This window comes from Gorilla gorilla, chromosome 20, assembly GCF_029281585.2.
Source record: "Gorilla gorilla gorilla isolate KB3781 chromosome 20, NHGRI_mGorGor1-v2.1_pri, whole genome shotgun sequence".
In the NCBI taxonomy this organism is placed as follows: Eukaryota; Metazoa; Chordata; class Mammalia; order Primates; family Hominidae; genus Gorilla; species Gorilla gorilla.
Window position 1 is genome coordinate 14,114,673 of NC_073244.2, and position 13,403 is coordinate 14,128,075.

The 13,403-nt window shown below is 50.9% G+C and overlaps 1 protein-coding gene and 1 long non-coding RNA gene across 6 annotated transcripts in view; one reads left to right on the plus strand and one right to left on the minus strand.

Moving 5' to 3' along the window:
- The window catches only part of CERS4 (ceramide synthase 4), a 55,382-nt gene that overhangs the window by 22,226 nt on the left and 19,753 nt on the right, over window positions 1-13,403 (plus strand). The window contains exon 1 of one of the 5 annotated variants that reach the window (XM_055371521.2): window positions 10,056-10,172. The exons of the other annotated variants lie outside the window; for them this stretch is intronic. The gene's annotated coding sequence lies outside the window, so the exon portion shown is untranslated. Of the gene's footprint in view, window positions 1-10,055; window positions 10,173-13,403 lie in introns of those variants that run through there. 5 annotated transcript variants of the gene reach the window in all.
- Window positions 7,197-13,310, minus strand: LOC129528871 (uncharacterized). The gene is made up of 3 exons (XR_008674136.2): window positions 13,258-13,310; window positions 12,605-12,670; window positions 7,197-7,261 (listed from the first exon to the last, which is right to left on the minus strand). It is a non-coding gene; the product is annotated as an uncharacterized lncRNA (long non-coding RNA).

Genomic DNA, 13,403 nt, shown 5'->3' on the forward strand with positions numbered 1-13,403 from the left:
TTTGAGATGGAGTCTCGCTCTGTCGCCCAGGCTGGAGTGCAGTGGTGCGATCTCGGTTCACTGCAAGCTCCACCTCCTGGGTTCACACCATTCTCCTGCCTCAGCCTCCCGAGTAGCTGGGATTACAGATGCCCGCCACCATGCCCGGCTAATTTTCTTTTTGTATTTTTAGTAAAGACGGGGTTTCATCGTGTTAGCCAGGATGGTCTCGATCCCCTGACCTCGTGATCCACCTGCCTCAGCCTCCCAAAGTTCTGGGATTACAAGCGTGAGGCACTGTGCCCAGCATTTTTTTTTTTTTTTAAGAGACAGTCTCCCAGGCTGGAGTGCAGTGGTGCAATCATAGCTTCTGGGCTCAAAGGATCCTCCCACCTCAGCCTCCTGAGTAGCTGGGACTTCAGGCATGTACCACCTCACCCAGCTTTTTCTTTTTCTTTTTTTTTTTTTTTTTGGTAGAGACAGGGTCTCACTGTCTTGCCAAAGCTGGTCTGAAACTCCTAGCCTCAAGTAATCCTCCCACCTCAGCCTCCCGAAGCAGTGGAATTATAGGCATGAGTTATGACACCCGGCCCTATCCTCTTAATCTTAAGCCAGTTTTTATCTCCAATGAATAGCAATAAAAATGAGAAATTCACCCAGCGCCATTTCTTTCTTCCATTTATAGATTCCCTTCCAACTGCTACTTGTTTTTCCTCTCTAGAGTGATACTGTCCAGTAGAATTTTATTTCTTTTTTCTTTTCTTTCTTTCTTTTTTTTTTTTTTAAGACAGAATCTTGCTCTGTCGCCCAGGCTGGAATACAGTGGTGCAATCTCGGCTCGCTGCAACCTCCGCCTTCCAGGTTCAAGCGATTCTCCTGCCTCAGCCTCCCAAGCAGCTGGGACTACAGGCGCCTGTCACCACGCCCAGCTAATTTTTTGTATTTTTAGTAGAGACAGGGTTTCACCGTGTTAGCCAGGATGGTCTCGATCTCCTGACCTCATGATCCGCCCACTTCAGCCTCCTAAAGTGCTGGGATTATAGGCGTGAGCCACCACACCCAGCCTCCAGGAGAATTTTCTTTTCTTTTTTTGAGACGGAGTTTCCCTTTTGTTGCCCAGGCTGGATTGCAATGGTGTGATCTTGGCTCACCGCAACCTGCGCCTCCCAGGTTCAAGCAATTCTCCTGCCTCAACCTCCCTAGTAGCTGGGATTACAGGCACGTGCCACCACACCCGGCAATTTTTTTTGGATTTTTAGTAGAGACGGGGTTTCTCCATGTTGGTCAGGCTGATCTCGAACTCCCGACCTCAGGTGATCTGCCCACCTCGGCCTCCCAAAGTGCTGGGATTATAGGCATGAGCCACTGTGCCCGGCCTAGAATTTTCTACAATGATGGAAATGTTCCATATCTGTATTCTGCAAAGTGGTAGCCACTGGCTGCATGTGGCTATTGAGTATACAAATGTTGTTAGTGCAACATATTTATTAAAACCTTTTTATTTAAACCTTTTTTTTTTTTTTTTGAGACACGGTCTCACCCTGTTGCCCAGGTTAGAGTGCTGGTGGTGTGATCACAGCTCCCTGCAGCCTGGATCTCCCAGGCTTGTCATCCTTCCACCTCAGCCTCCTAGAGAGTAGCTAGGACTACAGGGAGACACTACCATGCCTCGCTGATTTTTTTTTTTTTTTTGAAGTGGAGGTGAGGTTTCACTATGTTGTCCAGGCTGGTCTTAAACTCCTAGGCTCGAGTGATCCTCCCGCCTTGACTTCCCAAAGTGCTGGGGTTACAGACATAAGCCACTGCAGCCAGCCTGAATCTTTTTATTTTATTTTTTTTAAGAGATGAGGGTCTCTCTATGTTGTCCAGCCTGTTGTCAAATTCCTGGCCTCAAGCAATCCTCCAACTTCAGCCTGGGATTACAGGCAAAAGCCACCACACTCGGCTAATTTTTTTTTTTTGGGTGGAGTCTTGCTCTGTCACCCAGGCTGGAGTGCAGTGGTGCGATCTTAGCTCACTGCAACTTCCGCCTCCCAGGTTCAAGCGATTCTCCTGCCTCAACCTCCCGAGTAGCTGGAATCACAGGCACGCACCACCACGCCCAGCTAATTTTTTGTATTTTTAGTAGAGACGGGGTTTCACCATGTTGGCCAGGCTGGTCTCAAACTCCTGACCTCAGGTGATCCGCCCGCCTCAGCCTCCCAGAGTGCTGAGATTACAGGTGTGAGCGACCATGCCTGGCCCAGGTAGTTGTTTTTTTATATTTAGCTCAGTGTTTATCATTGTTATCTATGAAAGAGCTGGCCTGATGTGGCTGACTTCACCATTACCAGAAGGAGAATTCTTGTGGTTTTTCATTGTATAAATTAAGTATCAGGCCATTAGTGTCTCTCTGTACTTTGCTTTTATTTTTTTTTAACTCCATAATCCTCCCAAGCCATTGAACATAGCTCTTCCTCCACCCCATACCTCCTTTAGTAATTTTTAAAATTAAAAAATTTTTTAATTGTGGGGCCGGGCGCGGTGGCTCACGCCTGTAATCCCAGCACTTTGGGAGGCCATAGCAGGTGGATCGCTTGATTCCAAGAGTTTGAGACCAACCCGGGTGACATGGCGAAATCCTGTCTCTACAAACAAACAAAAACACAAAAATTAGCTGGGCATGGTGGCACACGCCTGTAGTCCCAGCTGCTCAGGAGGCTGAAGTGGGAGGACCACTTGAGCCTGGGCGGTGAAGGTTGCAGTTAGATAGCACCACTGCACTCCAGCCTGAGCAACAGAGACCTCATCTCAAAATAAGAGAGTCGGCCGGGCGCGGTGGCTCACGCCTGTAATCCCAGCACTTTGGGAGGCCGAGGCGGGCGGATCACGAGGTCGAGATCAAGACCATCCTGGCTAACACAGTGAAACCCCGTCTCTACTAAAAATACAAAAAATTAGCCAGGCATGGTGGCGGGCACCTGTAGTCCCAGCTACTCGGGAGGCTGAAGCAGGAGAATGGCGTGAACCCAGGAGGCGGAGCATACAGTGAGCTGAGATTGTGCCACTGCACTCCAGCCTGGGCAACAGAGTGAGACTCCATCTCAAAAAAATATAAATAAATAAGAGAGTCTCCCTCTGTCTCCAAGGCTGGAGTACAGTAGTACAGTCATAGCTCACTGCAGCCTCCAATTCCTGGGCTCATGCAGTCCTCCTGAGTAGCTGCACCACAGGCATGAGCCACAGCCCCCAGCTTCCAGAACCTTTTTGTTTTCCAAAACTGAGACGCTGTACTTTACCCATTCAACTTTAACTCCCCATTTCCCTTCCCCTGGCACCCACCATTCTATTTTTTTTTTTTTTTTCTTTTGGAGACAGAGTCTTCCTCTATCCGCCGGGCAGGAGTGCAGTGGCTTGATCTAAACTCACTGCAACTTCTGCTTCCCGGGTTCAAGCAATTCTCCTGCCTCAGCCTCTCGAGTAGCTAGGATTACAGGCACGCACCACTATGCCCAGCTAATTTTTTGCATTTTTAGTAGAGGTGGGGTTTCACCTTGTTGGCCAGGCTGGTCTCGAACTCCTGACCTCAGGTGATCCACCTGCCTCGGCCTCTCATAGTGCTGGGATTACAGGCATGAGCCACCGCGCCCGGCCCCGTTCTACTTTCTGTCACTATGAATGGGACTATTCTAGAGACCTCATATAAGTGGAATCATACAGGATTTGTCCTCTTGTGACTGGTTTATTTCATTCAGCATAACGTCCTCAAGATTTATCCATATTGTATCTTTCTCTCTTTCTTTCTTTTTTTTTTTTTTCAGACAGAGTTTCGCTCTTGTTGCCCAGACTGGAGTGCAATGGCATGATCTCGGCTCACTGCAGCCTCTGCCTCCTGGGTTCAAGCGATTCTCCTGACTCAGCCTCCCGAGTAGCTGGGATTACAGGCACACACCACCATGCCTGGCTAATTTTTGTATTTTTAGTAGAAACGGGGTTTCACCATGTTGGCCAGGATGGTCTTGATCTCCTGACCTCGTGATCTGCCCCCCTCGGCCTCCCAAAGTGCTGGGATTACAGGCGTGAGCCACCGCACCTGGCGTAATAGAGACAAGGTTTCACTATGTTGGTCAGGCTAGTCTCAAACTCCTGACCTCAGGTGATCCACCTGCCTCGGCCTCCCAATATGCTGGGATTACAGGGCCATCTTTTTGCTTTTTTCCCCCCATTTGCTGTTTTAAAACTTCTAGTTCAGGCCGGGCATGGTGGCTAATGCCTATAATCAATCCCAGCACTTTGGGAGGCCAAGGGAGATGGATCTCCTGAGGTCAGGAGTTCGAGACCAGCCTGGCCATCATAGGGAAACCCTGTCAAAAAAAAATAAAATAAAACTTCTAGTTCAGGCTGGGTGTGGTGGCTCATGCCTATAATCCCAGCACTTTGGGATGCCGAGGTGGGAGGACTGCTTGAACCTAGGAGTTTGAGACTTGCCCAGGCAACATAGTGAGACCCTCCCCCTAATCTCTATAAAGAATTTTAAAATTAGGCAGGCTGGTGGCATGTGTCTGTGGTTCCAGCTACTCAGGAGGCTGAGGTGGGAGGATCACCTGAGCCCCAGGTGGGTTGAGGCTGCAATGAGCTGTGATTGTGCCACTGTAGTCCAGCCTGGGTAACAGAGCAAGACCCTATCCCAAAACAAAAACAAAACAGGCCGGGCGCGGTGGCTCACGCCTGTAATCCCAGCACTTTGGGAAGCCGAGGCGGGCAGATCACGAGGTCAGGAGATCGAGACCATCCTGGCTAACACGGTGAAACCCCGTCTCTACCAAAAATACAAAAAAATTAGCCGGGCATGGTGGCGGTCGCCTGTAGTCCCAGCTACTCCGGGGGCTGAGGCAGGAGAATGGGGTAAACCCGGGAGGCGGAGCTTGCAGTGAGCCGAGAGCGCGCCACTGCACTCCGGCCTGGGTGACAGAGTGAGACTCTGTCTCAAAACAAACAAAAAAATGCCTTCTAGTTGAAAAGGTTTTACATGTCCTATTTCATAACTTGTCGTTTGGTGTACCAGAGTTTTGTTAGTTCAAATCAAGAAAGACGTTTCCTAACATGACATATGCGTTAGTAAGGTTTTCTTTGGAGGGGGAAGTCTGTATATGCTAGGTGTTTCTTAAACTTTCCCAAGAGTTTGGGTCAAATTTCTGCTTATGGCTGGGCGTGGTGGTTCATGCCTGCAATCCCAGCACTTTGGGAGGCCAAGGCAAGAGGATCGCTTCAGCCCAGCCTGGGCAACATGGTGAAATCCCGCCTCTACAAAAAAGTACAAAAATTAGCTGGGCGTGGTGGCACCCGCCTGTAGTCCTAGCTACTTGGGAGGCTGAGGTGGGAGGATCACTTAGGCCCAAGACGCAGAGGTAGCAATGAGCCGCAGTCTCGCCACTGCACTCTAGCCTGAGCAACAGAACCAGGCCCTGTCTTTAAAAAAAAAAAAAAAGAAAGAAAAAACAGGGCTGGGCGTGGTGGCTCATGCCTGTAATCCCAACACTTTGGTAGGCTAAGGCAGGTGGATCACTTGAGGCCAGGAGTTTGAGACCAGCCTGGCCAACATGGCGAAACCCCATCTGTACTAAAAATACAAAAATTAGCCGGGCATCGTGGCATGGACCTATAATTCCAGCTACTCAGTGTGGCTGAGGCAGTAGAATCGCTTGAACCCGAGAGGTAGAGGTTGCAGTGAACCAAGATCAGGCCACTGCACTCCAGCCTGGGCAACAGAGCGAGACTCTGTCTCAAAAAAAAAAAAAAAAAAAGGAAAAGGAAAAAAGAAAGAAATCTGTTTATTTCTTAGCTTGCAAGTCACCTTGCTGTTAGTTCTCTCGCAGTTATCTGCCCCAGGAACACAGAGACGATTATAGATAAAGATCCTGTTACCTTGGACCTGGTAAAGGCTGCTGGACTAGGTGTAGCTCACCCAGCCTCCAGCCTTCTGTTCATTATCTTGATTGAGGGGGTGATTTCATGGGTGTGTACATATGTCAAAATGTGTTGGAGCTGCTGGGTGCCGTGGCTCATGCCTGTAATCTCAGCACTTTGGGAGGCGGAGGTGGGCAGACATCTGAGGTCAGGATTTCAAGACCAGCCTGGCCAACATTGTGAAACCCCATTTCCACTAAAAACACAAAAAAAGTTAGCCACGCATGGTGGTGGATGCCTGTGATCCCAGCTACTTGGGAGGCTGCGGCAAGAGGATCACTTGAACCCAGGAAGTAGAGGTTGCAGTGAGCCAAGATCATTCCACTGCATTCCAGCCTGGGCATAGAGACTGCATCTCAAAAAAACAGAAAAAAGTGGGCCAGGCATGGTGGCTTATGCCTGTAATCCCAGCACTTTGGGAGGCTGAGGTGGGTGGATCACAAGGTCAGGAGATTGAGACCATCCTGGCTAACATGGTGAAACCCCAACTCTACTAAAAATACAAAAAAATTAGCCGGGTGTGGTGGTGGGCGCCTGTAGTCCCAGCTACTCCGGAGGCTGAGGCAGGAGAATAGCATGAACCCGGGAGGTGGAGCTTGCAGTGAGCCGAGATTGCGCCACTGCACACCAGCCTGGGCGACAGAGCGAGACTCCGTCTCAAAACAAACAAAAAAAAGTGTTGGATCTCACACTTTAAACACATACAGCTTCTTGCCTGTTGATTATACCTCCGTAATGCCGTTTTTATTTTTATTTTTTTACCATTAATAGCCCAAGTGGGCCCCCGCACACTCCCACGTGTATACTTAATCCTGTCTCTGTGCAAGTAACTATCAGATGGTAATCCCCCGCCACCACCCCTGCCCCACTACTCCACCTCTGGGGCTGGGGACTGCTCATTTTTTCCCTCCAACCCCCAGAGACCAGATCCTCTCTCCTCCCTCACGGACCTCCCCCCTTTACTCTGGGATGCTGGGGGCCCCTGGAGATCTCACCCTGGCCTGACCATCACTAATTGGGGAGAGACTTAGAGGCAGACTTGAATACTCCAACCTCCAGGGAGCCAGGGCTGACTCAGAAGAAAGGTCTAGGGGCAGGGAGGGGTATTGGCTGGGGAGGGGGCTTTGCCTAGCATAGGAAGAGCAGGGGAGGCCTCTTAAATAGGGATTTTAATCTGATCCAGGACTTGAAAGGCAAGTGGGAACTGGCCCAGGGAAGAGGGCGGAGGCATGTTGGAAAAAGGGCACTGATGCAGAGGCCTGGAGGCTTGGGGCTGGTCTTGGGAATCATACCGTCTGGATGGCATGGGGCTGAGGTAACCAGAGCTTGAATAGACCTGCAGAAGAGAGAGATGATTCCAGAAGGGTAAGGAGGTGGAGGCCCCTCTTTACTTCCTTCCCACAGCAGGCACCAGGCCAGAGTTGGGTGGGCACCTGCTGGGGGATCCTCATGGTCCAGTATTGGTTGTAGGTTTTGAGGGGGCTGACAGGAGAGGTGGTTGCCAGGGAATGGTTCCAAGAAGATGCAATAGGGGAGGAGGCTGGGGATACCCAGGGGACATGGCCCAGCTTACGGAGGCTCCTGAGCTTCCAGGGGCATAGACATTAAGAAATTGCACGCTGAGCCCGAGTGTGGTGGCTTGTGTCGGTAATCCTAGCACTTTGGGAAGCCATAGTGGGAGAATGGCTCAAGACCAGGAGTGCAAGACCAGCCTGGGCAACATACCAAGACCCTATCTCTACAAAAAAATAACAAAAATTAGCTGGGTACGGTGGCATGCTCCTGTAGTCCCAGCTGCTTGGAAGGCTGAGGCGGGAGGATCACTTAAGTCCAAGAGTTCAAGGCTGTAGTGAGCTGCAATGGTGCCACTGCACTCCAGTCTGGGCAACAGAATGAGACCCCATCTCTTTAAGAAAGAAAAATTGTGGCCAGGTGTGGTGGCTCACACCTGTAATCCCAGCACTTTGGGAGGCTGAGGCAGGTGGATCACCTGAGGTCAGGAGTTCGAAACCAGCCTGGCCAGCATGGTGAAACTCCGTCTCTACTAAAATAAAAATTACCCGGGCATGATGGCAAACGCCTGTAATCCTAGTTATTCGGGTGGCTGAGGCAAAAGAATCGCTTGAACCCGGGAGGCAGAGGTTGCAGTGAGCCGAGATCGCACCACTGTACTCCAGCCTGGGCAACAAGAGCAAAACTCCGTCTCAAAAAAAAAAAAAAAAAAGGAAAGAAAAATTGCATGATTAGCTTCTAGTACCCTGAAAGCTTAGAGGGCAAGTAGAAGGAGGAGCTTGCTTTTTGGGGAAACTTTAATCAGCAGAGGTAGGCCTGGGGAGGCCTCCACAGGACCCTATGAACCCTGAGCCCACTGTGGGAGCAGAGCAGCCCCCTCCTCACCCAAGGAAGCTTCTATCCTTGACTGTCCCCCTTGCTGACTGAGTGACCTGTGATCTGTCTGCAGTCACTTCTTGCTCTGAGCCTTGGGCTTCCCAGTTCCCACGTTTCCTTTATGGGAATGTTTATGGAGATCAAGCCAACCATGCCTGTTAAGGGTGGGTTATTTTTCTAGAGAGTTTGACCACCTGAGCTAACGTCCTTGCACCCTCCCACCTGTCCATCTGTCTATTTTACTCATTCATCCATGTAGCAAACATTTATGTGGCATCTAATGTGTCCAGCCCTGTCTGAGGCTCTGAGGATACAGCACTGACTCAAACAACATTCTTTTCTTTCATGAAACTTATGCCTTGGGGTGAAGAAGACACCCCAATAAAACAGATCAACTGGGACAAGAGGGTTGAAGGAACTACACAGGATCAGGAGACAGAATAATACGGTGGCCTCTTTGGTGGTAGTCTGAGAAGGCTTCTTGGAGGAGGTGACATTTGAGCTGAAATAAGAATGATAACACAGACATGTATGTGACTGTCTGGGGTGCAAACATGGTACAAGTGAGCTTGGTGAGTTGGAAGCCCAGCAAGCAGCAGTTGCTATGGATTAAGCTGGGGAGGCAGAGGTGGGGAGGCAGCAGGGCCAGAATGTAGAGGACAGGAATGTGTGCAGAAATAAGGGCTCAGGTAAGGCGGAACCCTGGACTTGGGGTCCACCCTGGGGTCTTTGGGGGGAGTGGTACCTCAACCGGCAGCATCTCTGGTCACTAGCACCCTGTGGGACCCCTGCTCAGAGAGGCTCAGAGTGGAAGAGACAGGTCCATCTGGAAGGGACAGCCAGGACCCGGTGCCGAGGCAGGCCGTGGTTATCTGCAAACAGCCCCCTTCCTTCCAGCATGTCACGTGCTCCCCCCTGAGCCTCTGGCCGCAGGAATCAGGTGACCCCAGGCAGCGGGCCAGGCTGCAGGGGCGGGTGAGTGAGTCAATGTATGCAAGTGTGTGTGTGTGTGTTTTCATCTCTGGGAGGCCCAGACATCTGGGGTCTGAATTAATTGCCTTTTTCACAACCGTGGACAAGTCCTGTATTTCCAGCTAGATTGAAAGCAAAGCAAAACAAACCTATGTGCATAGCTCTGATCTGCTGAGCAGTGCTGGGGTCCTTGGGGGTTCGGGGAAGCCGTGGGAACCAGTCCTTCTCACTCAGACCCCTGAAGGGGAGCAGGGATCCTCTGCTCATCCCCCCTAACCCACCTCCCGTGTCAGTACAAAGCCCCATTCTCTCTCTTTCCCCCAATCCGGGGCTATTTTTAGCCACTAAGAAGGATTATCAGTTTGGTTCCCAGGTGGCAGGGGCCAAGCTGGGAGTGGGGCCAGGGAGGCTTCAAACAGCAGCCAGGCTTGGGGGCGGGTGGGGTGAGGGGAGAAGAGGCTGGTCACACTGGCCCTGCCACCCACGCGGTGGCTCTGCAGATGACCCTGAAGCTGCTGTCGTCCAGCCCAGCCCAAACACTTCAGCTGCAGCTTTAAGGGAAGGTGGCAGAGGCAAGGAAAGCTTCCAGCAGCCTTAGGCACCTCAGATGCTAGAAACCATCCTAAGGGCTTGGAAGAACCATCTAGAAGCCTCCATAGGCCAGCACCCCTTCTTTCCAGACCACTCCCCATCCTGCCCCCACCTCCTGTCTAGTAGTAACTATCACAGTCTCTAAGCTGTTTTTTGGGGGGCGTTTTTTTCTGAAACAGGATCTGCTCCGTCACCCAGGCTGGAGTGCAGTGGTGTGATCACAGCTCACTGCAGCCTCAAACTCCTGGGCTCAACCAGTCCTCTCACCTCAGCCTCCTGAGTAGCCAGGATTACAGGTGTGTGTCACTATGCCCACCTAATTTTTAAATTTTTTTGTCTTGCTATGTTGCCCTGGCTGGTCTCAAACTCCTGACCTTAAGCAATCCTCCCACTTCGGCCTCTCAAAGCACTGGGTGTGAGCCACTGCACTCGGTCGTCTAAATTTTACTAGGTACTCACTCCACCTCAGGTGCCATTCCGAACCACTCCATGTGGAAGAGGGGCTATTGTTTATTCCATTTTACAGATAAAACTGAGGCACAGATAGGCCACGTTCCATGCCTGGTAAACGGGTGAGGCAGGAATCAGGAATCAGATCCGTTGTGATATCAGCATGGAGTGTTTATAAACTGCCCGCCTGCCCTGAGCCTCATAATAGCCTGGTAGAACAAGGAGGGAATCTAGCTGTACCCATTTTTCAGATGGGACAACTGAGGCCCAGGAAGACAGAGGATGACAGGGAACAAACAGAAGAACTGGACCCAAAAGAGAAAAGCTAGAAATTGAGGAACACATCCCTCAGCCTCATTTCCTCCCTTCCCTCAGGAGAAGAAGTTGAGCCTTGCTGGCCTGAGGTGCCTGGTTACAGCCATGCCTGAGCCCCTCCTGTATGCCAGACTCTGCCTCAATGCCCCAGGTGCAAGGTCTCTGAGCTGCTTAACCACCCTTCAGGGAGGGCACCTGTCCCACCAACAGGTGACGAAATTGAGGCTCCCAGGGCTTTGAAGCATTGCAGCTAGGACTCCAGCCAGTCTGCTGGGCTCCAGACCCTGTTCTTTTCTCAAACCACAGCATCTTTTATTTATGCTTTAAGAGGGAGAAGAGGGAAGGAAAGAGACAGTGACAGGTTGGTGAGGTTAGTGAGAGAGTAGGATCTCTGGGGCCAGACCTCTGCAATCAGGGCATATCAGTCTGAAGCCTCCTTGGAGAGCTCCCTGGTTTAGAAAGTGCATCTGTTCCCCTTTCTGTGCCACTCAGGAAGGGATGGGCATGATTCAGCAGAGGAGAGGAGAGTTTAGAACTGGTTATGCTTCCTTCTCCAACCCTCCCTGCAAAAACACTGGCCAGCTCCTGACATCACAGTAAGACAGGGTTGCGGGAGGGTGCTTTAACAGGATGCAAAGCAGGGCAATTGGGCTGCTTTCAGGAGGAGGTGACAACTGAGCTGGGTTTTGAAGGATGCATAGGAGTTTGCCAAACAGAGAAAGAAAGCGTTTAAGCTCTTCAGGGGAGAGATGTTGCTTGTTTTCCCCACCATTTTGTGTCTTCAGCACCCAAATACTAAATGAGTATTCTAGGCAGAGGCCAGTATTTGTAAAGGCTAGGATGTGTGAAATGATATGGTCTGGTGGGAGCAGAGTATCAGCCAGTAAACTGGTGGGCATTGAAGCTGGGCATATCAGCAGAGGCAAAGCTTGAGATTGTGAGAAGCCATTGCTCCTGTGGTTCTCCCTCATCCCCTACGCTCATCATGACTTGAATGTACCAAGGTGTGCAAGGATGCATCCAAGACCCTTGGGTTAGGGGAAAACATGGAGCTGGGGGTCTGGATGCCTGGGCCTTTCTAGGACACCTAGCCCCCTTCCATCTGCACCTTGGGGTCTGTCAGAAAGGTAGCAGGGTCTCTGAGAAGGCTGCACCAGTGACTCAGAAGGCTGAGGTGGGAGGATGGCTTGAACCCAGGAGTTTGAGGCTGCAGTGAGCTATGATCAGGCCAGTGCACTCCAGTCTGGTTGACAAACTGAGACCCTGTCTCTAAAAAAAAGGGGATTGCAGATACCCTGCAGTGGTCATGGCTTTGGCTGTGAGAGCTGAGTACAGTTGGGACCAAGAGTGCCAAGCTGGCCATGTGTCCTTGAGCCCCCACGGGCACACGGGATCAAGCCAACCTTGTCTGCTAGTGAAGATGGTTTCTTTTTCTTGAGAAATCAACCACCTGGGCTGAAGTCCCCACATCCACCCAGCCATTCATGTGTCTACTCTGTCTGGGATGCCTGGGCCTCGTTGTAGGTCTAGACTAGCTGCTATCCCACACCCTTGACGGCTTGTTGCGTCACTGACTTCTAGTGCCCCTCCTCAACCAGAGTATCCAATGCTAGCAGCAGCTTCTAATACTTCACTGATGCCTAAATGTCAGTTGCCCCATAGCATGGTACTCAGCCTGCCCCTTCATGTGCACTCTCTTCCTTTTTTTTTTTTTTTCCCCAAAACAGGGTCTTGTTGACCCCTTGCTGATAGATAGAGGATTCCATCCATCTTCATGGATTTCAACAGCAGCCACTCACTGACAAGTCCTACCCAGGCCCCACCCACCCCAAGCCTGTGCCCCAAACCTGAGTAGCTCCTGCCTCCTCCACATGCCCACGGGAACATTTTAGCTGCCCTCCCCCACACCCACAATTTGTGTTGTCTGACACTTAGCCTGACTCCTGTCCTGAAATCAGCTCACCCATTCTGGTTCATCCAGTTCTTCAGACTGGAAGGCTGACAGCTTCAGTGGCCAAGTGGGGTGAGGCTGAAGATGGAATTAAGGTTGTTAATCAGCTGAGCTTGAGATGGGAGATCATCTGGGTGAACCCAGTGTCATCACAAGGGTCTTAAAATGAAGAAGACGGAGGCAGGAGGGACATTGTCAGAATGACAAGGTGGGAGAAAGACCCAACTAGCCACTGCTGGCTCTGAAGATGGAGGAAGGGACCAGGAGCCGGAAGGTGCAGGCAGCCTCTAAAGCCAGAAAAGGCAGGAAATGGCTGGGTGTGGTGGCTGGAGCCTGTAGTCCCAGCTACTCGGGAGGCTGAGGCAGGAAGATGGCTTGAGCCCAGGAGATCGAGGCTGCAGTGAGCTATGATTGCACTGCTGCATTCCAGCCTGGATGACAGAGTGAGAGACTGCTTCCCCGCAGAAAATGTAGTCTCTTAGCAATTTTCCAGTATATACTATATTATTAACTAAAATCATCATGATGTACAGATCTCTTGGACTTACTACTCCTGCTAACTGAAATGTCATATCCTTTGGCCAATATCTTGCCAATTTCCTCTCCCAACCCTTCTCTTTTCTGGCTCCACTTTGGAAAGCATTTGGCTCTTGGGGGGCCCCCACCTCTAAAATGTCTCTGGAATCCCCTTATCTCAACTGGACATGCCAGAGCACCCTCTTCTGACCTCCAAAATGCTACGCCCTGCATGGCAACCAACACCTGAGAATCCCTGCGTTATTCAAAATAGAACCAAGGGCAACGGAACCCT